At 31.8% G+C, this 27,295-nt stretch overlaps 1 long non-coding RNA gene across 1 annotated transcript; it reads left to right on the top strand.

Annotated features, from left to right (window-relative positions):
• Positions 1 to 10,223: 10,223 nt before the first annotated feature.
• Positions 10,224 to 14,210, top strand: LOC127724378 (uncharacterized). The gene is made up of 2 exons (XR_007992465.1): positions 10,224 to 10,632; positions 12,587 to 14,210. It is a non-coding gene; the product is annotated as an uncharacterized LOC127724378 (long non-coding RNA).
• Positions 14,211 to 27,295: the final 13,085 nt, after the last annotated feature.

Raw genomic sequence — 27,295 nt, 5'->3', positions numbered from 1 at the left:
TCCACATTCCAACGATACCACAATTATATAAATGTCGTCTAATGGCCGATGGTCCTCATCACGACTGCGTGCAGAAACCACACCATATATACCCCCGGCATTTGCATAATAAACTCGATTTTCGGACATATCTCTTATAAACTAATAACTTAAGATACGTGTTCTTCAGACGACGGCTTTTCGTATTTCAGGCGCGTACATAATTATAGATAATAAATAGTGTTGATGACGCAATTTATTACACTTGCGGTTTCAGGTTTTATGAACGCTTAAACCATCATGAAACAGAATACCAGCGATGTTGTGAGGATCACACATGCATCATGCATAATTAGAAAGAAATATTTTGATTACAACTGTCGACATGTCTATAAATCTGAGTTTTTCCAGGTTCTTTTATATGTAGGAAAACTATAAAGTTTGACACATTATGGAACATGGAGAGAGACTCAGAATAATCTTCTTGAGGAGAAAGATTAGTGATACTGGCAGTATAGTACCATTTTAAACGAAGATTAGAATGAACCGACACTGTATTCAAAGTAAGTTCCAAAACATATGATCAGAGACATATAATACAATTGTATTATATATGTCTCTGATACGATGTAGTAAGAAATGCATTTCTTTATAAAGCGTCATAGGTTGGTTCATGTAGACAAAAGTTTTATCAAGATTCTTGTAGCACAAACATCGAAATAGATTAAGACACGACAGCTTAAAATCTAGTTGTCAACTTGTAAAAAGATTATGAAACTTTCCTTTTTTATCGAACGGGAAAACTTACATTTTTATTTCTGTTTAAAGTAATAATTAGTGTATATAAAATATTTTGTAATTCCTGTTATATTTTTGAAAAATTCAAACATAAATATTTCTGTTTCCTACCCCTTCCCCATCAACTGTCTACCCTAATAAATATTATTGGTATGTTAAGTTAAGCTCCGTTTAAAGTTCAGAAATTGCTTGTTATGCGTCGGAAAAGTCCATAATATTTCCCTGTATAGAGTCATTGTAAAAATATAATATATTTCAAAAGCGGATTTATTTTACCATTCTTCCTTCCGTATATTTTTCACAGTAGTCAGGAAACAAGTGTATATTCATATTTTTATTAATCAAAGTCTACAGCGTTTGCTAAATATGGTACAGGTCGTTCATAATGTGGTTTTTAAGACTTATCAAAACATTTGAAGTTTTCATAGAAGTATCTGGGTACAATTTCATTTTAAAATGTTTTGAACATTCCAATAAATTTCATACATGTTTTTTCTTCGTTTTTGTTCATTCAAAACATCTTCATACTTGTAATCGAATGGAATTAGTTAAGAACATAAACTGAGAATCTGGGATATGGCTTAAATAAATCAACGCTCTTGCCAATAAGGTATACGACTCCTAACACTCTTATTCAAATGATAAAAACTTACTAAGGTCTTTTTCAAAAAATAAAACACACTCATCTCGACGAAACCTCACTCATTGTCATGCATTTTAATTCAATGTTCAATTTCATGACCTATTAGTGATATTATGATTGTCATTGTGTTTGAATTTTGTTTAATGTATTTCAATCTTTTCATCCCAAACATATTAAGATGACATGTTGCTAAAAATATTAATAGATCATACAGTTTTAAATGAAACCATTTTCGTATAAAAGTACATTTTTGAAACAGACCATAGCATTTGAAAATATGAAAAATGTGTAAATATTTGTGTTTAAACATCGAAAACTATTCGTTAACTACAAAATATCATGCCCATTCTTTTTTATATAGTCTGTCAATCGAGTGAACATTTCAATGTTCGAAGGGGATCATTTCTGTACATTTTCACTGAATTTGGTAATTTCGATAACAGCACTTGGATCTAGATTGTCATGTTTAAAAATCATTTTGTGTATCCAAACTCTAGACGTGTACGTCCTTTTTGTAAAACAAATCAGCAGAAGTTCAGAAAATGACATAGTCTCTCCACAGTAAGTCAAAAGTCGAACCCACCCTTGTTTCTAAGGTAAAACGCAATACAAAAATGAAACAGACTATAGCTTAAAGACTAGTTAATCAATAATTTATTTGTCACCAAAAAATACGGTTTCACATCAAATATCAAGTAAAATTACTGTTTTTGACACTTTTTGAGCACTATGATAAAGAAATGTCGACGCTGTATAGATTGAAATAAACAATAATTTCCCCATAGGCGACAATGATAGCCTTTTTCGAGATACAGACTTCAGAAAGTTGATTTTTTTAACAAAACCTTGCTAGAATTAAAGAAAAGTTATTAGGACAGTATTTTTTGGTCCAAAAAATATAGGTTCGCGTTGCTTTTCTTAGCGTAATTTGTACTTATCTCCCATGCCTATCAAATTTGCACTTAAAAATACGTGTCTCATCCTAGCGTTTAAAAGACATCTCAGTTCCGTTAGGGCTGAGGAAAATAATTTATTAGGCCTTTGGTATAATGCAGAATGCACGAAGTCTCTAATAACAAAAAATAACGGGCGCACATATCAACCAATCAGGATTAGCTATACTCTTAATTCTGAATACCATGTTATGCTCATAAAATGGCTGCGCCCATAAAATCTAATGGTGTATTGTAACCTTCAAGTCACTTCCTTTCGTATTTCAGGCGCGTAAATAACTATAAACTATAAATATATTTAATGACACAAATTTATCACACTTCCGGTTTGAGGTCGTTAACTTCAATGTAAGGGGCCATATTGGTAGTAAATAAACTAATCGTATAGGATTAAAATTCTGTACGCCAGACTCGTAAATCGTCTACACAAAACTCATCAATGACGCTAATGTAATCTTTTCCTGGGGTAGAAAATCCTTAGTATTTCGAAAAAGTTTTGTAAACAGTTAATTTTTAATTATGACCATATCAATGATAAATTATGTCAATACAAGAGTACTGAGTGACTACTGGGCTGGTGGTACCCTCGGGGAGGATACCTTCACCAGAAGTGGCATCGACCCATGCAGTGGTTGTAAATAAACTAAGTATAGATACGAGGATCAAAATTGTGTATGCCAGACGCGCGTTTCGACTACAAAAGAATCACCGGTGACGCTCGAATCGAAAAAGTTAAAAAGGCCAAGTAAAAAAAAGTTGAGGAGCATTGAGGACCAAGTATTGCAAAGGGTTCCCTGTAGAATTATTCAAGGACGTTAGGAGTTTGTGAACTCAAAATGTTCTGGAAAGAAGCACTCGTGATTTCAATCAGTTTTTAATGTTCTTTAAAATTTCTTGAAAATGTGTCTAGTATGTAACTATATCATGAATTTGAACAATACAGAAATACATCAACTTTGGAAGAAGATGGTGATGAACGTTCATGTTTATTTCTTTATGGACTACAATCCTTAAATGGTCAGCAACAGTTTATTGTTTTCATGAACTGTTCATAAGTGTTCGCCATATTATAATAATCAGTTCGAAAGAGAGGTTTTCAGTGCTGATTTTAGATTCATGTTATATATATATCCAGAACTATAGTAAAATCATGAATTTAGAGAAATATAAAGATTCCGTAAAAAAGTGGATTATATCATTTCGAATTTCTTTTATATTTTGCAAGGTTATACAATTTTGAAAATGTAAATATGAATGCTTTAATTTTGAGATGTTTGTCTACACAGTTCAATAATGTTTGAGAGGTTAAAAGGTGATAAATGCATTTGTTAAAATTAAAATATCAATACCTTAACATGTAAAATATTCTAAAGTTTAAAAGTCAATGAACCATGACTGAAGGTTCATGGAAATACAATATGCCAATGCTAATACAATTGCATACCAAATAACATTGACCTATCAATAGCGGTTCCCCTCACACTGACTTAATCACATAGTTTAACATGTAAACTATGCTAATACAACTGAATACCAAAGATCAGTGACTTACCATTAGTGGTTCATTTCAAACTGACTTATAAAAAACTTGAACATAGAAACTTTGCAATAGTTTTTAAAAGTCAATAGACCATGACTGCGGGAGGAGGACCAGAAATTCTTCATCGAAATGAAAGGTGTCAGTACTGATAAAACTGCATACCACATATGACTGACTTACCATATATGAAGTAAAAAAAGTCTTTGATAATTTTCCTAGATGCATGTTTACAATTTTTGTCTTGTCTTGACAAAGTCTCCAAGACTAGACTTAGGCGTGCTGTTTCTGACGTCGGCAACAGCGTGTTCAATTACTATGTTTTAGTTTGTGATTATCATGATTATGTCACTTTAAGGGGACTGGAGTCATAATTAACTATAACTTTATGAGTTACAACATTACAAATCCGTCTAAACGTGTCTTTTTTTTTAATAAACTAAATCGATCATTGATGAAAACATTACTTTAACCACAATAAAATTACAAAATTGAAAATGCATTTTCACAGATAGAACTAGATAATTGTTTGGAACTACTTTCCAGATTCAATAAGATGTACATGTTTTATAAAAAAAATTGACTTCAAAACTGCATATATACTGGTAATTTCTAATCAATATATATTAATCTAAAATTTACAAGTTTTCGGTCTTAATTGATGTTGTATTTTTTTAGGGGCAAGTGAGCTATTCTCATCACTTGGCGTCCGTCGTCCGTCGTCGTCCGTCGTCGTCGTCGTCGTTAACTTTTTACATTTTGAACTTCTTCTAGAGAACCACTGAATGGAATGAAACCAAACATGGCATGAATGTTCCTTATAAGGTGCTGACCAAGTGTTGTTACTTTGTAGCCGATCCATCATCAAAGATGGCCGCCAGCGGGGGACTTAGTTTAACATAGCACCCTATGGGAAATGCATACAAATGACTTCTTTTAGAGAACCATTGAATGGAATGAAACCAAACATGGCATGAATGTTCCTCATGAGGTGCTGGCCATGTGTTGTTACTTTGTAGCCGATCCATCATCCAAGATGACCGCCAGCGGGGAACTTAGTTTAACATAGGACCCTATGGGAAAAACATACAAATGTCTTCTTTTAGAGGACCACTGAATGGAATGAAACCAAACATGGAATGAATGTTCCTTATAAGGTGGTTACCAAGTGTTGTTACTTTGTAGCCAATCCATCATCCAAGATGGCCGCCAGCAGGGGACTTAGTTTAACATAGGACCCTATGGGAAATACATAAAAATGTCTTCTCTTAGAGAACCAATAAATGGAATGGAACCAAACATGGCATGAATGTTCCTTATGAGATGCTGCCCAAATGTTGTTACTTTGCAGTCGGTCCATCATCCAAGATGGCCGCCAGCGGGGGACTTAGTTTAACATAGGACCCTATGGGAAATACATACAAATGACTTCTTTTAGAGAACCACTGAATGGAATGAAACCAAACATGGCATGAATGTTCCTTATGAGATGCTGACCAGGTGTTGTTACTTTGTAGCCTATCCATCATCCAAGATGGCCGCCAGCGGGGGACTTAGTTTAACATAGGACCCTATGGGAAATACATAAAAATGTCTTCTGTCAGAGAACCACTGAATGGAATGAAACCAAACATGGCGTGAATGTTCCTTATAAGGTGTTGACCAAGTGTTGTAACTTTGCAGTCGGTCCATCATCCAAGATGGCCGACAGCGGGGGACTTAGTTTAACATAGGACCCTATGGGAAATACATATAAATGTCTTCTTTTAGAGTACACGAGTACCACTGAATGGAATGAAACCAAATATGGCATGAATGTTCCTTATGAGGTGCTGACCAAGTGTTGCTACTTTGTTGCCGATTTACTGTTCAAGATGGCCAGGATATTTTATTAAATAACGGGACCAATATTAATCCAAATTTGGCCTCAATCATTATTTGGGTATCTGTTATGATTTTTATCTATCTTTACCTGATTTCTAAAACCAAAGTAGAGTCAGGTCAGCGACACAGGCTCTGGACCCGAGCCATACTTTTTTAGATGATGTTTTTTTAAACATTATCCTAAACATATTTTTAACTAAACTAATCGATGTTGATGTAATTCGAAAAAGAGGTAGAACTATAATTTCCCCTGTACATGTTTCTCTCACAGAGACAAAATAGGCAAGCTCTTAAAATAGTAAATAATCTAAAAACATTTACATACAACCGGTGGTAGGGGCCGTCTTAAAACTTTCAGTAAGGTGTGTGTTTTTTTTTGTTTTTGTTTTTTTTTTTTGTTCCGTGTTGAAGACCTCACTGTGCCTTTGAGATGAAGAACAATAAAACTCCCTTGCATCTCATGTTAATCATTTCCACATAATACTATTTAGCAACATGATGAAACGCCTTGAGACAAATAAAATACTATATGAACTACAGCACGGATTCAGGGATGAACTATCAAGCGTACCACAGGTTATATCTTTTGTGTACCAACTAGCTCTAAACAATGATAAAACATGCATACTGATCTTGTAATCGTGGATTTTGTCAAAGCTTTCGATAAAGGGCCACACAAACACTTACTTTACAAATTATTGGATGGAATCATTTCTCTCAAAAAAAGTAAAATAACAAAAATACCGAATTTCAATGGCAAAATCAAAACCTCAAACACATCAAACGAATGGAAAACAACTGTCATATTCCTGACTTGGTATAGGCATTTCCTTATGTAGAAAAGGGTGGATTAAACCTGGTTTTATAGCTAGCTAAACCTCTCCCTTGTATGACAGTCGCATAGAATTCCATTTTATTGACATTAATGTGTGAGCAAAACAAACTGATATAATAGGTAAAAATGTCAAACATTGGGTTACAGCAGACAATCTTGATCACTATAAAAACTAACAACTATGTCAACAAAGAAAAACAAAATGGCGTATAAACACTCTATAGACAAAGCACATAAGCAAAAATGAAACATGTGAAAGACAAGAATACAAGAAATGACCATAGCACAATAACACAATGGCGGGATTTATAAATACCAAGCAACGCAGTCAACTCAGAACTCAAACAGTCCTGAAAATATTACAGTAACATCAGGCGTTCTTCGGGACAACGAATGAATCAGGACCCATACTCTTTCTTATTTACATTAGCGACCTACCGGACTACCCAAAACACAGGCAAATAAGACTTTTTGCAGACGACAGCATCATTTACCGGCCTATTGTCTGCCAAAATGATTGCTTTAAAGGGAAACTTCGCAAAAAATGAAAAATTGATATTATAAATAAAATTGAGAATTATGTTCATTATGTATAAAAAAGCACAAATTCATAAATATTAAAGAAGACATCGAAGCAGCTATAAAATGGGAGAAAGACTTGATCATTTCATTCCACCCGGACAAATGTAACAGCCTCAGTCTCAAAAAGAAAAACAAATACATTTCTATTACAACATGCATGGTCATATCCTAGAACAAATCAAATCAGGAAACAATATAGGCATTACACTTTCTTCAGATCTCTAATGGAACAAACATATATGCAACAATCAGCAGAAAAAGCAAATCAATCCTTATCATTTATGAAGAGAAATTAAAAAAATAATTCAAAATTATAAAAGAAAAGACCTTACCAGAACAGTAGTCAGACCAAAATTAGAATATTGACTTAAGTCAGAAACATTGAAATTTCTACTCATAAAAGCCAGTCTAAAACAACATCAACCTATCAACAAACATACCAGTGCATACAGACAACTTCAATGCAACAAAGACAGTTTTAAATTCTCATTCGTCAGCCAAACAATCGACGATTGGAATAAATTACAACCAAAGATCTCAAACCAAAATTCCACAAAAAACTTTAAAAATGCACTCACTCATGCAGTCCTCCTCAAAACATTCTCTCTCACCTAAACTAAAAATATACCAAAAAATTAAAAAAATTGTAAAAATTGAAAGTCAAATTAAATTTGTAAATGTAATAATTAAATAAATAAATATAATTAACTTTAAAGCAACCTCACACAGGCATGCGCCGTAAAGCAATCATCTAAAAGTTGATGATTTTTCGTATCTAAAAAAGATTGTTTAAGTTATACATGTTATAGTGTACTTACACCTTTTTCACGAAAACAGCAGAGTTTATAGAGTTTTCCGTCCATATTTTCTTTACTGAAACATCGTGCCCAGAACAAAAAAAATTATTAAAATAATTGTAGAAAACCTTTATGATAGCTTTTTACATAATCTCATAAAAAAAAAAGTTGTTTGCCGGATGAGCACGTACGTTATCACTCTGAATATTCTAAAAAATTGAAGAAAAATACAAGGAAAACATCAAGAGATGTTACCAACATTTACAAAGGAGAAGACGCATTACGACCCGTTTTTGGCCCAAAAAATTAAGTATTCGAGGACAATTTCACAGTTACATTTGTTTTGTTTGTAAATCAACAAGATCAAGAAATGTAAATGAAATGCACAAATATTTGTGGTTATCATGTCACAATTATGTCATTATATGCACCTATTTCATAAAAACTAAAAATCGTTTTGAATTTATTCTGTTTTCCAACCATTATTTCTTATGAAACCATCATGCGCAGCCAAGAAACAACAAAATAATTTTAGAAGAGCTTTATTATAGCCTTTTACATAATTTCTCTAAATATCAAGTTGCTTCTTGGTACGCACTTACTTTTCTATTCCAAAATATGCTACGAGAAAGATCAAGAAATTTTACAAAATATACAAATTCCATCAGGGTTTGCTGCTAAGTAATTTGTAATTTGTGAAATTTGTTTTTATTTTCTAAACACCTTGTACCTTAGAACTGTTAGGACATATTTAACATGGTAACTTTTTAACCTGTGCTAATATTTTGACCAAATAAGGTCGTTATTGCTGCAATGGTTTAATGTGAAATGATTTTATATTCTCAGCATATTGTACATGAGTGTAGTTTTGACAAACTATTGAACATGCTTGGTAACTAGTTAATTTGCACTAATATTTGGTCTATATAAGGGCCCCATTGTCCCTACTTCTTATATATTTGGATCAATCTTAAATAGAAAAAGATGAGACTCAAAAGTTTAATTTCAATTACTTGATCTTGTCTTGATGGCCTTGTATGCCGCTCAATCTTCACCTAATAACAAACTTTGGCTGACAATTTAAGTCATAGTTTCTAAGAAGGAATTCAAGAAGGAAATTGTTTTGGCCAGTAATTCATTTCATTTGACCATAACAGAATGTGGAATTTTTTTAATGAAACTTTTCTGTTAATTTGTCATATTGGACCATTTAGTTTTTTGAAAATAGACTATGGCGATTCCCAAAACAATTGAAAGTAAACCAAAAAGGCACTTATTTGTGATATATACGTGTACTCATTAACGACGATTGACCTTTTCAAGATTGCAGAGCAGCACAAAAAAATAACATTTGCCATCTTGATGATTATTCCTTTAAAATTGTTTTTTGTATAGTTTGTTGTGCATGATGTGAGATGAAATTTGAAACTGATCAAATCAGAATCAAAAATTGCATCTGATCTGTACCCGTTTTCGGAATAGGTTTTTATTTCTTAAAATTCCATATATAACGGTTTGGAAAGATATGACATGAATTCAGTGGTAACCTGGCATACAGATCAGATAGCTCAATAAGTTACACATAGAAATTTGAAACTGAAATTTATGATAGCTTCACTGAAACACTATTATTTGATTAAGATCTGGTGAAATGCAGACAGCTGTGTGGGTCACATAGTTATGACTGTCAATAATATAGAAAGACCCCAAAGCATGAATGGGGAACAGAAATATGGTCACTATTGGTCTTCTTCCGACAGGCAGTAAAACCCTCGACAAATCGGGGCGTCCGTTTGGTTTTGCGGGATGTACAAGTACGCTGCCATGTCCAGCCAGAATGGAGACGTTAAATACAATGCATCATGTGAAGATAGTGTCATGCCCCTGCACATTAAGAATCCTTGCAAAGAATCTTTGAATGATCTGTATGTGGCCTGTTGTAAGACAACATTTCTGTCCCTATCCAATAAACCCTCATTTTCCAGTGGCATTCAAAATTTTTCCGACCGTCATCCCAGACAGCCTTTTTTACAGGACCTACCTTTTGTATTTATTGTTAATTTGATCTCGTCCTGAATATGCATGAAATAATTGCAACTGGACGTTAAGCAACCAACAATCAATTAATCATTCAATATAGACCGAATTATACTGTCACAAAAACAAAGATTCTTCTTAATATAGGTAATTTAAATAACACAAACGAAACGTTTTCCTCATTTAATCTCAAACTTTTTATATCATCAACATTATATGATATTAATAAATAATGGCATTTTCGTGTATATAACATAACAGTATATTTAACAACTTTATATCTCAATATATACAACATTTTAAGTCATAAAAATATTTTTATATCAACTTAAAGAAGATTTTAAAGAGCTGAATAACACATACTACTTATTGAGTTCTTCCATCTTATTGTTCATATGAACTTGGTAATTCACAATAAACTATTTTACAAATAATGACTTGTCACAAAAAAGACATGGTGTACAAGAGACAAAACTTTATGAGAACCATAAGAATAACTTCTCATTTTCTTTCTGAAAATTGGATGCTACAAGTGAATTTCAAAATTATGAGACCCTTATTGCAAATATGTATATGGTAAGAAACAGGTCTGTAAAATACTAATGTAATAAAATAAGAGACAGGCAATAGAAAATGAAAAAGTAGTTCGACTAACCCTGTTTACAATGTTTATGTAACAAATAGACAGAGTCAAAGACAGAACAAAGAAGAGCACCTTTTAAGATGATATAATTAATTGCAATGGAGATGACAAAAATTTTATATTTTTAGCATATTGTACATGAGTGTAGTTTTGACAAACTATTGAACATGATTGGTAACTAGTTAATTTACAATAATGTTTGGTCCATATAAGGGCCTCATTGTCCCTACTTCTTATCTATTTGGATCAATCTTAAATAGATAAAGATGAGACTCAAAAGTTAAACTTCAATTACTTGGTATTGTCTTGATGGCCTTGTATGCTACTCAATCTTCACCTAATAACAAACTTTGGAAGACCATTTAAGTCATAGTTTCTAGGAAGGAATTCAAAAAGGAAATTGTTTTGGTCAGTAATTCCTTTCATCTGACCACAACAGAATGTAAAATTTTTTGAATGAAACTTTTCTGCCAATTTTTCATATTGGACCATTTTTTTTTTTTTAAATAGACTATGGTGATTCCCAAAACAACTGAATGTAAACCAGAAGCACTTATTTGTGATATACGTGTACTCATTAATGACGATCGACCTTTTCAAGATTGCAGAGCAGCGCAAAAAAATAACATGTGCCATGTTGATGATTATTCCTTTAAAGTTGTTTTTTGTAGTTTGTTTTGCATGATGCGAGATGAAATTTGAAACTGATCAAATCAGAATCAATAATTGCATCTGATCCGTACCTGTTTGTGGAATAGGTTCATATTTCTAAAAGTTCCATATATAAAGGGTTTGGAAAGATATGACATGAATTCAGTGGTAACCTGGCATACAGATCAGATAGCTCAATAAGGTACACATAGAAATTTGATACTGAAATTTATGATAGCTTCACTGAAACACTATTATTTGATTAAGATCTGGTGAAATGCAGACAGCTGTGTGGGTCACATAGTTATGACTGTCAATAATATAGAAAGACCCCTAAGCATGAATGGGAACAGAAATATGGTCACCCTTGGTCTTCTTCCGACCGGCAGTAAAACCCTCGACAAATCAGAGCGTCCGTTTGATTTTGCGGGATGTACAAATATGCTGCCATGTCCAGCCAGAATGGAGACGTTAAATACAATAACTCATGTAAAGAGAGTGCCATGCCCCTGCACATTAAGAATCCTTGCAAAGAATCTTTGAATGATCTGTACGTGGCCTGTTGTAAGACAACATTTCTGTCCCTATCCAATAAACCCTCAGTTTCCAGTGGCATTCAATATTTTTCCGACGGTCATCCCAGAACAGCCTTTTTTACAGGACCTACCTTTTGTATTTATTGTTAATTTGATCTCGTCCTGAACATGCATGAAATAATTGCAACTGGACGTTAAGCAACCAACAATCAATCATTCAATATAGAATTATACTGTCACAAAAACATAGATTCTTCTTAATATAAGTAATGTAAATAACACAAACGAAATGTTTTCCTCATTTAATCTCAAACTTTTTATATCATCAGCATAATATGATATTAATAAATAATGGCATTTTCATGTATATCACATGTATAACAAATCAGTATATTTAACAGCTTTATATCCCAATATATACAAAATTTTAAGTCATAAAAATATTTTTATATCAACTTAAAGAAGATTTTAAAGTGATGAATAACACATACTTCTTATTGAGTTCTTCCATCTTATTGTTCATATGTAATTCACAATAAACTATTTTACAAATAATGACTTGTCACAAAAAAGACATGGTGTACAAGAGACAAAACTTTATGAAAACCATAAGAACAACTTCTCATTTTCTTTTTGAAAATTGTATGCTACAAGTGAATTTCAAAATTATGAGACCCTTATTGCAAATATGTTATATATGGTAAGAAACAGGTCTATAAAACACTAATGTAATAAAATAAAAGACAGGCAATAGAAAATGAATAAGTAATTCCATTAACCCTGTTAACAATGTTTATGTAACAAATAGACAGAGTCAAAGACAGAACAAAGAAGAGCACCTTTTAAGATGATATAATTAATTGCTATGGGGATTACAAAACAAATTTTATATTCATAATACAACAAATTCTTCTAAACGCTGCCATTTTGGGGATTTTGATTAAAATATATATGAGCACGAATCTAATTTATACAGGTTAAAATTATGTAGAAACAAATAACAATCTTCTTTTTATCATGCAGTGATTTTAAGACCAAATTTTAAAAAAAGAAACAAATTATTAAAAAACTAAAAAACAGAGAGTTACAATTATTAAAGAAATAATCTTTTGCTGATCAATTGTGAACTTTATATTTTAAAATTCATTACAGTACTGCAGCAAAGATTAAAATGTGTACAATACTTATAAAAAGGTAAGTGCATTATTGTTATAAAAATCATAAACAACCTTGAAAATGAATCACAGTAAGAAATATTAAAGCAATTTTTAGAAAAGCATTCATTATTGATACTGTAAATAAACTCATCATAGATACCAGTATCAAAATTATGTACACTAGACACTTTTTGTTTATTAAGCCTCACCAATGACCTAGCAAGACCCTCATAGTTAGTCAAGGTCGTTAAAAAAAAAACCTCATCATCACCAATGACGCTTGAGTCAAAATAGTTAAAAAGGCCAAAATAAAGTACAAAGTTGAAGAGCATTGAAGACCAAAAGTTCTGAAAAATTAAATTAACTTATTTTCAGGGATATTTTTTTGCATCTAACAATTTCAAGCTAACTTCATAGCAATTTGATTTCACAGTCATTTTACTTTGTCAACATATACATTCAAAAATACATCAGTGCTGGACATATTCACTACAAATAATGTTCATGTTATTTTTCTACATGGAAAATTAGTTTGTTTACAGTTCACCAAAAATAAAAATGAATAGCATTAGAATGATGAACTGTGAGCTATTGCCCTACACAAATACTCGTCTTTAGTATTTGGTAATATGAAGTCGATCAGCAATAGATGTCAGAATTCATCACTGTGTATAGCATGCAGATAAGCTTATGACCAATTTCAAATAGCCCTGATTCATTATTCCTGAGAAAATGTGAAGAAATTTTTATACATGGTCATTACATGTAAGAATATGTCAGTATTTTGTAAGCAGGGAGTTAATGGTTATTTGAATGTGAAAATACATTACATGCAACGTGATACCAAATTTGAGATCACTCTGATGTCTAGTTCCAAGGAAAATGTGATAAAAATTTTATGAAACAGACAGAGTAAACCATTATTCCCCCTAATCAGCACCGATATATTATCATGTTATTAACTTCCGAGTATCAAAATGGATTTCAATTTAAAAGCATTCAAAAAAGCAATGAGAAAACTATATCAACATTTCATATTACAATAATAGCATAGTCAAATCTATATGGTTAAGATAATATCATTTGATAAAACATAAAAACATAAAAACATAAAATGTAAAAATATCAGATCATGATTTCTAAAATTGTAACCAGAATATTAAAAAGGTGACAACAGTTATAAAACAAAACTGCCATTTTAGGGGTTGATAAAACAAGGTTTTTCAAACTGAATTAAGTATAATATTTCCAAAATACTTTCATGATTATCTAAGCTGAATTGATGCAGCACTAGACTTTTACAACTAAAAAGTTCTACTTTGTAACAAAACATTCAAACACTAACAATTTAATAATTTAAACAATAAAAATAAATAATAAACTAACATGACATAAACAGGTGTGTACAACAATATTAATGGACATTCATGATAATGTCCTAGCTAGCTGCTAATTTGTAAAATGAAATTTATGTGATTTTATTAACAAATAATACTGACCCTTTTGTATTATTTCATGCTTTACTTTAACTAGATAAAGGACCAATGGACAGAAGGACAGATCAGAAAAAATAATGCCCTTCTACTATCATAGGCAGGACATAAAAATGTATCACTATCAAGAACATTCAACATTTGAGAATGGCCTAAAACTGTGAAGAATGCAACCTTTAAAGCAGAATAATGTAAAAAAAATAATTGATTTGTTTTGACACAAGGTGAACAATGTGTTTTAAGAATAATATTATTTCAATTGATCCTTATAGGGATTTATACTTCTCGTCTTAAATTAATTTAATTGTTCTCTGGCCATGCATGGTGGCCACCACAAGATATCACAGGAAACTGTGCTTAAATACAAGTAGATTGATAAAAATTCTACTCTTACTCCATATCCTTTCTTTATCTATATTATCGCACCGCGGGTAATTTATCACGTTGTGATTGGTCCAACGCCGTCATGTGGTGACCCCCTATATATGGATCCGTAGGGGGTAAGTAAATTTCATAGGGGGTTCATGACGTCCCTTCTACTATTGTGACGTCATCTATCAATGTTGTTGTGTTTCATTGTTTATTTTTCTACTAAACGCAGCAGAAAAAGTCACGCGTGCGATAATTTCGTTAAACAGTTCAGACCATAGAGAGTGAAAAAATATCATAGGAGATTCGGACTTCGGCCTCACCCCCTATGGATTTTACTAAGTCTATGGATCTGTAGGGGGTCAGTAGCGAACCATATAACTTATATTGGGTTTTGATTGATATTTACAGTGTGGTGTCAGTGGTGATATGTATAATATATAGATATAAGAAGATGTGGTATGTGTGCCAGTGAGACAACTCTCCATCCAAGTCAAAATTTATAAAAGTAAACTTTTATATATATATATAAGATTGAATTATTTACGAGGGGTTTCAGTAAGGTGACAACCATTTGATATGGAATGATGGGAGGGGCAGATTTTTCTGTTTTAATCATTTATTTTCATAAAATGCAACGCATGGTTAATTTTTTTTTCAAAATACCCTTTACGTGAGTTATTTTGCATTCAAAGATGGTGTATGTGTTCTTTGTTTTAATATTACATTTTTCATACCTTTCACGAGTTTTTTTTTAACGTTTTATGCGTTAGGCTATGTATGCTCTTAAGATTGGAAAGAGAGACACTTCAGCATGTTCAGTAATGGTCCTTTCGCCGATACAAATAAATAAATGCGTACAAATCTATCTCCCTTTAATTATGGGCCCTTTTATTTGGAAAAATAAAAATATTGTATTGTATCTCCAAATAGAAGATTTTTCAAAAATGAAAATAGGAAATTCGGGAGGCGTTTCTTGCGCATGCGCACAAAGCTCGGTGATAGTTACGGTGACTGTATCTGTAAGCTTGTATATTATATACCTGCTTACAGATGATATTGCTGTCTGATTTTTTCGTGTAGTTAATTTTTAACACCCTACTCCTGCCGGCGCGGAAATTTACGTGTCCACACCGATATAATTGTTTATAACGGTCTACATATAGAAATAATGTCTTTAAATAGAACAGGGGTTTTTCTTAAGTTAACTTATTAGAACGAAAGTTATATACTGGTACTATATTGTATTAACAATAAAATTACTGTATTGTATGACATCTTCGTGAAAATGAATGTTGTAAAAAAAATATACCAATAATAATAAAAGAACATATAAAAGCAATTACTTAATTTATGTGTAGGTTTTATTGCCGTTTTACCGGTTTGAATTTAAATCTTACAAACGCAGCCAGTTGTATGTCAAAATTATGTTTTGCCTAGCACTAGACTAGGCATTATAAATCTTTGGAAAAAAAATTAGAAAAAATAGAATGAACATCCAATAATAGAAATAATTAGAAAGCAGAGGCGAATTTTAAAAGGGGTGGTTCCCCCTAAAGTGAAAACAATGGTTGATTAAATAAGTAATGATTGAAGCATGACTGGAGTGCCCTCTGATGATTGTCAATGCCCCCCCCCCCCCTCCCCCCCCCCATCCCCCCTTATAGAAATTTCTGAATCCGCCTCTGTTTCCTATGTCTCCTATAATTGCTCATATTTACAACTTTATTATGACTTATATGAAGAGTTGTCTCATTTTGTCTCATTGGCAATCATACCACATCTTACATTACTATTGTAGTACTAGTGGCAGGGGTGGATCCCCTCCCCACTCCAATTTTTTTTACAACTAATTAATTAAAATCCTACTCTTTCCCTAAAAAAAAATCACAAGACGACTATACCACTTGTAATTTAAAATAATTCATAGCGATATAATTCATAGCGATATAATCTACATTGCTTTCCAGAATAAACATAAAACTATATGCTACAAATTGACTGATTTGGATACCATTCAGTATACTTTGTTAAAAAAATTGTTGAATTTAAATGTACAAAAATCAATGTAAGTTTACAACTTACAGATTGTCACAATTGGCTAATGAGAAAGCACTGTGCTTCTCCTTATCCACTTGTTTTTATTTTCATGTGAATCAGAGTTTCTTTTGACACTTAATCATTAAAAACATGAAGGTAAAAAAGTTAAGACCATTTAAAATGTTTAATTTCACATACTGACGATGTTCTCTCAAAATACAATCCAAACTTATCTGATTGGATTTTTTGATATGTAGTCCAGAACAAGAAACTGAAGAAACAACAAACAGGGCTTCCTCTGTCTCATTTTAACCTGAATTTGACTTGAGTGGCCATCTCAATACTAGATATATTACAAACTTTAATGACTTTGTAAAACAACACTCTTGTCTGAACGCAAAGGATATTAATGAACCATGGTTTTTTCAAAGAACTTCTCTTCCTTCTTCTCAAAAGTTTATCAGAAGGTAAATAAATATTCATTGTTAATATCACCTTCACAAATATGGTCTTGGATTATAGACTCCAGAGACTTATGTTTTGTATCAATTTTATTACTTTAACAGCTTTCATTTTATTTGTCATTGCCAACTATCACTAAGTTTTTGGTGTATTTTAGGCATATCTTGGTATTTAAATATTCCGCCACTATGTTACAGTGTTGTGGTTATTCTTACATCTTTAAATGTTTTTTTACTTTGTACTTTATCAGAAGTGTTTGCATATGTTGTTCTGTTTGGTTTGTTGACATTTTTTTATTTGCATAGTATTTGATATCAGTAACAATATTGACTATTCTCATTTTTACCTATTAAGTGTGTTGTGCTGCTCACACCATGTTGTCAATATGAAGGAATTTTATGCAAATGTCTTAGAATAGGGAGGCTAAGCTTGTTATAAAACCTGGTTCAAACCAACAACTTTAGCTTAACCATTTTTTAAAGGTTCTATTTAGTTTTTTTGGTGGATAGATTGTCTCTTAACACATAGTTTTTGAGAATAATTCTTCTAGTAATAACATTATAACTGATAAAATTTTTACAACATAGAGCAAAGACCAGTTGCCAAGAAACTACAGTAAATCTGCATTTAGGGACAAGATAAGCACGAGCTAATTCTGCTATATTAGTTTTGCCACTAGATTTGCTACACAAGCAGCACGTTTTGTAGAACATGATATATTTTAAACATGCTACTTTGCTGTACTTGCAATGTATATTTTTGTTGTTGTATGCCTCTTTGATTTTTCAAGCTCATATTTACACTCTTCTTCAGCTTCGATATTACATGCACTTACTTCTGGTTGATATTGATAATTCAATGTTATATAAATAAATTAACAAAAAAGGTATGGCAAATTTAATTTAATACTGAAGAACATTACTTATACTTAATCAAGCCATAAATAAGTAAATTTATAATTCATAATATACAAATGTATCAAATTTTTTTAAAATCATTTTGACTAGGCAAATGACTTAAAAAAAAATAAGAATAAACATATATACAAATCCTTCACATAATCCTGATCTTTAAATTGTGATTGAATTTCAAGAGCTTACAAAAAAGTGATTTCCAAAGTTCAATATCTATATAATCACATCTGAAAAAAACACAGGTACTAGATATAATTTATATTGACACTGGATTACACCACCATTACACCCCAGTCACACTGTATTGATACAAAAGAGGGACGAAAGATACCAGAAGGACAGTCAAACTCATAGATCGAAAACAAACTGACAACGCCATGGCCAAAAATAAAAAGACAAACAGACAAATAATAGCACAGATGACACAACATAGAAAACAAAAGACTAAGCAACACGAACCCCAACAAAAACTGGGGGTGATCTCAGGTGCTCCGGAAGGGTAAGCAGATCCTACTCCACATGTGCCACCCGTTGTAGTATACATCAAAGTATATATATATAAGTAAAACCAAATGTAATGTACATTGAGGACCGACTCTATAACACATGCGAGATATCTCTCTTACTAAAGCAACCTACTCATACCATAGTAACACCCAAATAACACTGTATTGATACATGACAGTATATATCTACAAGTATACCAAATATAATTCACATTGAGGACTTTATTATACATGTGAGATCTCCTTCTTACTATAACACCCTAGTCACACCATAGTAACACCCCAGTCACACTGTACTGATACAAGGTGGTATATATCTACAAGTATACCAAATATAGTTGACATTGAGGACTCTATAACACATGCAAGATCTCCCTCTAACTATAACACCCAAGTCATACCATAGTAACACCCCAGTCACACTGTACTGATACAAGAGAGTATATATCTACAAGTATACCAAATATAATTAATATTGAGGACTCTATAACACATGCGAGATATCTCTCTTACTAAAGCAACCTACTCATACCATAGTAACACCCCGATAACACTGTATTGATACAAGAGAGTATATATCTACAAGTATACCAAATATAATTCACATTGAGGACTTATTTATACATGTGAGATCTCCCTCTCACTATAACACCCTAGTCACACCATAGTAACACCCCAGTCACACTTTACTGATACAAGGTCGTATATATCTACAAGTATACCAAATATAATTGTCATTGAGGACTCTATAACACATATAAGATATCCCTCTAACTATTACACCCTAGTCACACCATAGTAACACCCCAGTCACACTTTACTGATACATGGTAGTATATATCTACAAGTATACCAAATATAATCGACATTGATGACTCTATTTCACATGTTAGATCTCCCTCTAGCTATAACACCCTAGTCACACCATAGTAACACCCCAGTCCCACTTTACTGATACAAGGTAGTATATATCTACAAGTATACCAAATATAATTGACATTGATGACTATTATACATGTGATATCTCCTTCTAGCTATAACACCCTAGTCACACCATAGTAATACCCCAGTCATACTGTACTGATACAAGGTAGTATATATCTACAAGTATACCAAATATAATTGACGTTGATGACTCTATTTCACATGTTAGATCTCCCTCTAACTATAACACCCTAGTCACACCATAGTAACACCCCAGTCATACTGTACTGATACAAGGTAGTATATATCTACAAGTATACCAAATATAATTCACATTGAGGACTTAATTATACATGTGAGATCTCCCTCTTACTATAACACCCTAGTCACACCATAGTAACACCCCAGTCACACTTTACTGATACAAGGTCGTATATATCTACAAGTATACCAAATATAATTGTCATTGAGGACTCTATAACACATATAAGATATCCCTCTAACTATTACACCCTAGTCACACCATAGTAACACCCCAGTCATACTGTACTGATACAAGGTAGTATATATCTACATGTATACCAAGTATAATTGACATTGATGACTATATTTCACATGTTAGATCTCCCTCTAACTATAACACCCTAGTCACACCATAGTATCACCCCAGTCATACTGTACTGATACAAGGTAGTACATATCTACAAGTATACCAAATATAATTGACATTGATGACTCTATTTCACATGTTAGATCTCTCTCTAACTATAACACCCTAGTCACACCATAGTAACACCCCAGTCATACTGTACTGATACAAGGTAGTATATATCTACAAGTATACCAAATATAATTCACATTGAGGACTTTATTATACATGTGAGATCTCCCTCTTACTATAACACCCTAGTCACACCATAGTAACACCCCAGTCATACTGTACTGATACAAGGTAGTATATATCTACAAGTATACCAAATAAAGTTGACATTGATGACTCTATAACACATGCAAGATCTCCCTCTAACTATAACACCCTAGTCACACCATAGTAACACCCCAGTCACACTGTACTGATACAAGGTAATATATATCTACAAGTATACCAAGTATAATTGACATTGATTACTCTAATATACATATGATATCTCTCTCTAGCTATAACACCCTAGTCACACCATAGTAACACCCCAGTCATACTGTACTGATACAAGGTAGTATATATCTACAATTATTGATAATTAATGTCTCTTTAAACCCATTATTAACATTACCTAAATATAATAAATGCAATTATTCAAGTTTTACAAATTTGTTTTTGGGTAGCAACTTGATTACTCAATCAGACATCTAATAACATATGAAAATAAAATATTTACCTCTCAATCAAATTTTCAACTACCTTCCCAGTACCCTTCTAAAGCAAAAGTAATTTTAACCTGTTCAATTACAGATTTTTATAAGCACTTAGTAAAACAACATTAATACCCGGGTTTTTCAGAAATCAGCAAACAAAAATGGGATACTGACAGGTCTGAAAATGCATCCCATTTTTTTTAATACCAAATATCAGATCTATATGGCTATTCGTTTTACAATTTATTCAAATTTCAAGATATCTCATATAATATAGAAGATATCTTACATAATATATAATCTTATTTAATATAGAAGATATCTCATTTTATATATATAAGATATCTTATATAATTGAAAAGATATCTAATATAATAAATGAGATATCTTAAATACTATATAAGACATCTGGTTTGTTATATAAGATATCTCATATAGTTTATAAGATATCTTATATACTTTATAAGATATCTTCTAAGGTATATGATATATCAAATAAATATATTTTATATAAGATATCTCATATACTTAATAAGATATCTTAATATATTCCTTATAAGATATCTTATATAGTTTATAATATATCTTATATAGATTATAAGATATCTTATATAGATTCTAAGATATCTCATATAGTTGATAAGAAATCTCATATAATTTATAAGATATCTTATAAAGAAAATTATATCAGATATCTTAAAAACCATATAAGATATCACATTAAATATATAAGATATCTCATAAATTATATAAGATATTTCATTAATTATATAAGATATCTCATAAACTATATAAGATATCTTATAAACTATATAAGATATCTTATAAAGTTTATGAGATATCTTGAAGTTACAATAAATAATAAAACAGCTTGCCATAGATTTGTGCCAGTTGTTGAGAAAAATAAAATACAAATTCCCATTTTATAATCAATTTGTATAAAAAAACAGGGAAATAGGAAGTAGGCATCTCTGAAAACCTATCTAACAATATGGCATACATATAATTTAAAGCTTATAATTAAATATAAGATTGCTGCAATAGGTAATTTTCCCCTGAAAATGAAACGAAACGTTGTTCAAAGAAAAGGCCAGATGTGAACCACTATCGCTCTTGCAATTTTGGAGTGGGGTATAACAAAAAAAAGAGATCAATTTCTTTCAATAATCCAATGAGTATATTTAACTAAATTATGCAGAGACAAGAGAAGTTGGACAGCACTTAAAATAATTAATGCATATGGAAGGGGAGCATTTGCAGACTTTCTTTTAATAATTCACATTAAGTTCCCAGGGTTTTAAAATTGTGTCTGAAAGCCTTAATCCTCATAAATCTGTGACTTTATCTTCATATATATTAGAGAAGCTTAAATGAGAAGATAAACATGAAATGTGAAAAACAAACAAATAAACCCACTGACTGAATCAAGTGTTAACACAGACATGCATGGAAAGTATCCAGCAGTCAACACCAATAATTGCTCTAAAGTGAAAAAAAAATCCTTGTACAATGAGTGGCTAAATTTCAAGCTATTCAAAATTTAAAAAATGCTCACTCATTATCACTCAACATGATCAAGCTCTGAACCAACCTTGTTTAGAAGCTAAGATAAATGATTTGAAAAATTTTCCTTGTATATTTGGTAGTAAAATTTAAATTTGAAATTATTTGAAATTATTGAATGATGGATGAAGGACAGAATAGAGCAGTTGCTAGAACTGCTATCACCTTTTGTGACACCGGTAAAAACTATATGGCTAAAAATCAATGTAGCTGTAATAAAAAATTCTAAGATCAACATCCCATAAACAGGAGGTTCATATGCTTGCATAACTGAAGTCTTATAGTTCATACATTTCATCAGAAACTTAGATAATCAACAAAATCATCATTTCAGGAACTATCACTTCGACATCGGTTAAAAGATCACTTCAAAGTTGAACAAGTAATAGTTCTTGCCATGCTGATCACTTGCTCTAAAAGCTGCAATTGGTATGCAACTGACATATGAAGTCATTTATTGTAAAGTCTGTAGCAATCCGGTCTCCAACACAATGACTTTTCCGGTGGAAGACTTTCTTACATGTCTTGCACTGAACCTGTAATTAGATATAAAATTATATTTAAGAGGTTAAATTGTTCATACAGACTGTTTCATTATCATTGAACTAGTACACACTTTTGTTTAGGGGCCAGCTGAAGCACGCCTTCAAGTGCTGGATTGTCTCGCTGTTTTGACCCATTGGTGGCCTTCGGCTGTGTAATCTGCTCTTTGGTCTGATTTTTGTCTCTTTGACACATTCCCTATTTCCATTCCCAATTTTATGTTGTCGATCTTTAATATTTTTGACTTAAATATCTTTTCTATTTGGTTATCAAGATATCTATCATAATACAGATATAGCTACATGAGCTAATTATATTTTTATAATTATTTTTACAAGCTTGGAAAGAAGACAATTTAAAGCAATACCTCACCTGTAGGGCAAAAAAATCCTGATATTTCAAATAATGTCTTCTACAAAATGTAAGAGGACTTGTAGAAAGCACCCTGAAACTGGTAACTATTTCCTGAAATTTGCATTGTTAAAAATTCATAGGATAACAGTAAGATAATATCATGCTAGAAAAACAAATACAATGGATAAGAATGGCAATATTGCTCTACTGTCTGTGTATAGTAGAGCAACTAGTTGCAGGATGACATGTTTAAATGGGATATAGAACCTAAGTCCTTCTTTTCTACCCAAAAAGAAGACAATTTCAACAAATTATTAACAATGGTTCTTTTCCTTCGTTTGTTTTGAACCCACAACAGGGACAGCATCCCACCATGTAACCTAAAAAGAAAACAAACACAAATGAAGTATGTAGTGTCAAAAGAAATGATAACATTTGTAAGACCATTTCACCCATATCTTACAGGTCATTTAATGAGACTGTGATAGAAATCATGAAACTTTGACCACCTTTTGATCTAAAAGATTTCAGGGTTTTAGGTTGATATACTGCTAACTTTTTTCAAAGAAAGTCTTGATTTAAACATCAGTTATACATATAAAATAAATGTGGATAGTGTCCACATGTGGACACAGATGATGCCCCGCTTGCATATCATATAGTTATAAAGGGACATAACTGAAGAACGGTAAAAGTGACGCTAACCAAATTTGAACTTGATCTGAGTTTTGTGGTAATAAGCATTGTGTGTAAGTCTCATAACATTTGGCTGAGGCTAACTTAAGTAGAGAACAGAAACTTAAAATTCAGCAATTTTTCTATTTGTAAACACGCATAACTCTAGAACGGTTGTGTATAAGTTTTACAACATTTGGTTGAGACAAACTAAAAAATTCAGCAATTTTTATGTTTATAAAGGGACATAACTCTAGAATGGTAAAAGTGTTGCCACCTAATTTCGTACTTAATCTGTATTATGTAGTAGTACTGTAGTAAGCATTGTGTATAAGTTTCATAACATTTGGTTGAGGCAAACTCAAGTTAGAGAACTGAAACAAAAAAATTGTACTTGATCCTTACTGAGTTTTGTGGTAATGAATATTGTGTATAGGTTTCATAATGTTTGGCTGGGGAAAACTTCAGTTACAGAATGGAAACTAAAAAATTTTGCAATCTTTCTATTTATAAAGGGGCATAACTCAATAATGGTTAAAGTGACACTACCCAAATTCAACTTGATCTGTGTTTTATCAGTGGAAGTCAAAATTAAACATTGCATTGTATAAAGCATTGATTGTAGTTGATTCAACTATAATCATGGTCAAAGGAAGATAACTCCAATTTTAAAAATATATTATATAAACTTGATATTTAGAAGAAAATAAAAATTTTGCATTTTTTCCTTTTTATAAAGGGGCATAACTCTAGATCGGTTAAAGTGACACCACCAAAATTCAAACTTGATCTGTGTTTTGTGGTAATAAGCATTGTGTATAAGTTTCATAACATTTGGTAGAGGCAAACTTAAGTTAGAGAACGGAAACTAAAAATTTTGCAATATTTCCTTTTATAAAGGGGCATAACTCTAGATCGGTTAAAGTGACACAACCAAAAATCAAACTTGATCTGTGTTTTGTGGTAATAAGCATTGTGTATAAGTTTCATAACATTTGGTTGAGGCAAACTCAAGTTAGAGAACGGAAACCAATTTCGGGACGTACGGACGGACGGACGTACGTACGTACGTACGTACGTACAGACGGACAAGGGTAAAACTTAATGCCCCCTCCGCTACGGCGGGGGCATAAGGGGCATAAAAATCTCCTAAAGAATTTTTTCAAAATGACCAACATGCAATAAAGATATGAGTTGAGTTGTATGAGTTAAATGACAAGTCAATTGAGCATAATCATTTTGAAAGGTTGATGCTAATGTAACTTTATGCAAAATATCTTATGTCTATCATGTATGATTCTTTCATGTAATGTTTAGTCTTGTTACAATGAGTTCAGCTGAAACTTAAGTTGGATCATCAGTACGTCTTATTAGTGCTCTCATATGTACAATTTTTGTCAAACTTTAATGAAACTTATACTTTAGATTAATATCAGCAACAGGTCGAACAAGTTATATCATAGTGGGCGATCAACATTTTAATAAGAACTATGCCCCTTGGAAAATTTAAATTTACTGAAAATGGCATCGTTAGCTATATCATTGGTACAAATCTTGACAGATTTTTATTAAACTTACACTATAGGTTAATATCAGCAATATTTCAGACAAGTTATATTTAGGTTGCGAATCGAATTTTTTTTAAAGAGTTATGCCCCTAGGAAATATTAAATTTATGGGAAATAGCCTTGTTAAGGCTCTGACAGGTACAATTCCTTCCAGATTTTTATAAAACTTATACTTTAGGTTAATATCAGCAATATCTCTGACAAGTTCTACTTGGTAGACTTTTTTAAGAGGGTTATGCCCCTTGGATATATACAATATATACAACCTCGGGGGACATTGGAACTCTTTTCCTTTTAATTTTTTAAGTAAAAGTTTACACATAAATTGCTGGTATTATATCCAAATTCCTCCTTCCCCAACTAAAAAGTTTACTTCACAATGAATTCATGGCAGTCAAAAATATACTAAACTTTTCAAGAGACTGCTCAGTGGATAGGAACTCATCATTATCACAAAATCCAACCTGTTATGGTTCCTAACATCATATTACATTTTTTAAATGCATTTATGTGAAAAAGGATTGGCATTTTCAGACACATGTAAAACAGTGTATTCAAATGTAATTTTTTAAAATGAAAAGAGCAAACATACCCCTTAATTGAGACAAATCCAACAACAAAATAAGCAATATTGATGTATTTACCTTCAAACATCATAAGTGTGCTCGCCACTGCTCTTCGTTTTGCATCAACCTGTGCCTGGCTTATGCCCATAAGAGTTGAACCTGTTGAACCATTGATGTACTTCTCTGCAAACTGAAATCAATTGCAAATATAAAAAAAAGAACTGGTAAAAGGATAACAATACTTAAAATTGGCATTTGACCAGTTAAGTCCATTATGTTTGCATGCATTACCCTTACATTTGCATGCAAAATATTACAATAGCTTACATGCATGAATAAACAGGTTTTCTCTGTCTTTATATTTGAATAATTATATTTCATGTATGTTTCGTAACAATTGGCAATTTTGTCATTTTAGAATAAAATGTGATTTTAATTTTTTTTTTTTTTGCGATATTCAGAAAAATCCGGTTTGATTCATATAAAAAATTTCAAAATGCGAGTCTTAATTATTGCAATCATAACCCTGTCACATTTTTTTCAATAATGAAAACATCGGAATAATTTCTGAATTTACAGTCTACACTATAAATTCCCTTGCAATGGTCTTTATTCCTTATAATATCAATTTCCAAAAGTACAATAATGACAAATGAACCATGTTATGTACAACAATGGAATTATTACAATACCTTAGCAATGTTCACTTACTTCCAATTTATTCCCACCGACCCCAACAAATGAATTGTGCCTGAAATATAAACACAAACATCTGCACAGCAACTTTTTCCTAAAGTTAAATGCATTATTTTAGCATGTCAAAACATTTCTAATTAAATGAATAAAAATATAAAAATAATCTGTAGTGTTTCTGTGCCTTAAAACAGACAATCAATACTGACTTTGAAATGTTGTTTACACAAAAAAATT

The sequence above is a fragment of the Mytilus californianus genome, unplaced genomic scaffold (genome assembly GCF_021869535.1).
Source record: "Mytilus californianus isolate M0D057914Y unplaced genomic scaffold, xbMytCali1.0.p SCAF_14, whole genome shotgun sequence".
Taxonomy (NCBI): Eukaryota; Metazoa; Mollusca; class Bivalvia; order Mytilida; family Mytilidae; genus Mytilus; species Mytilus californianus.
Note: the sequence above shows the minus strand (reverse complement) of the source record. Positions and strands in the feature narration are given on the sequence as shown.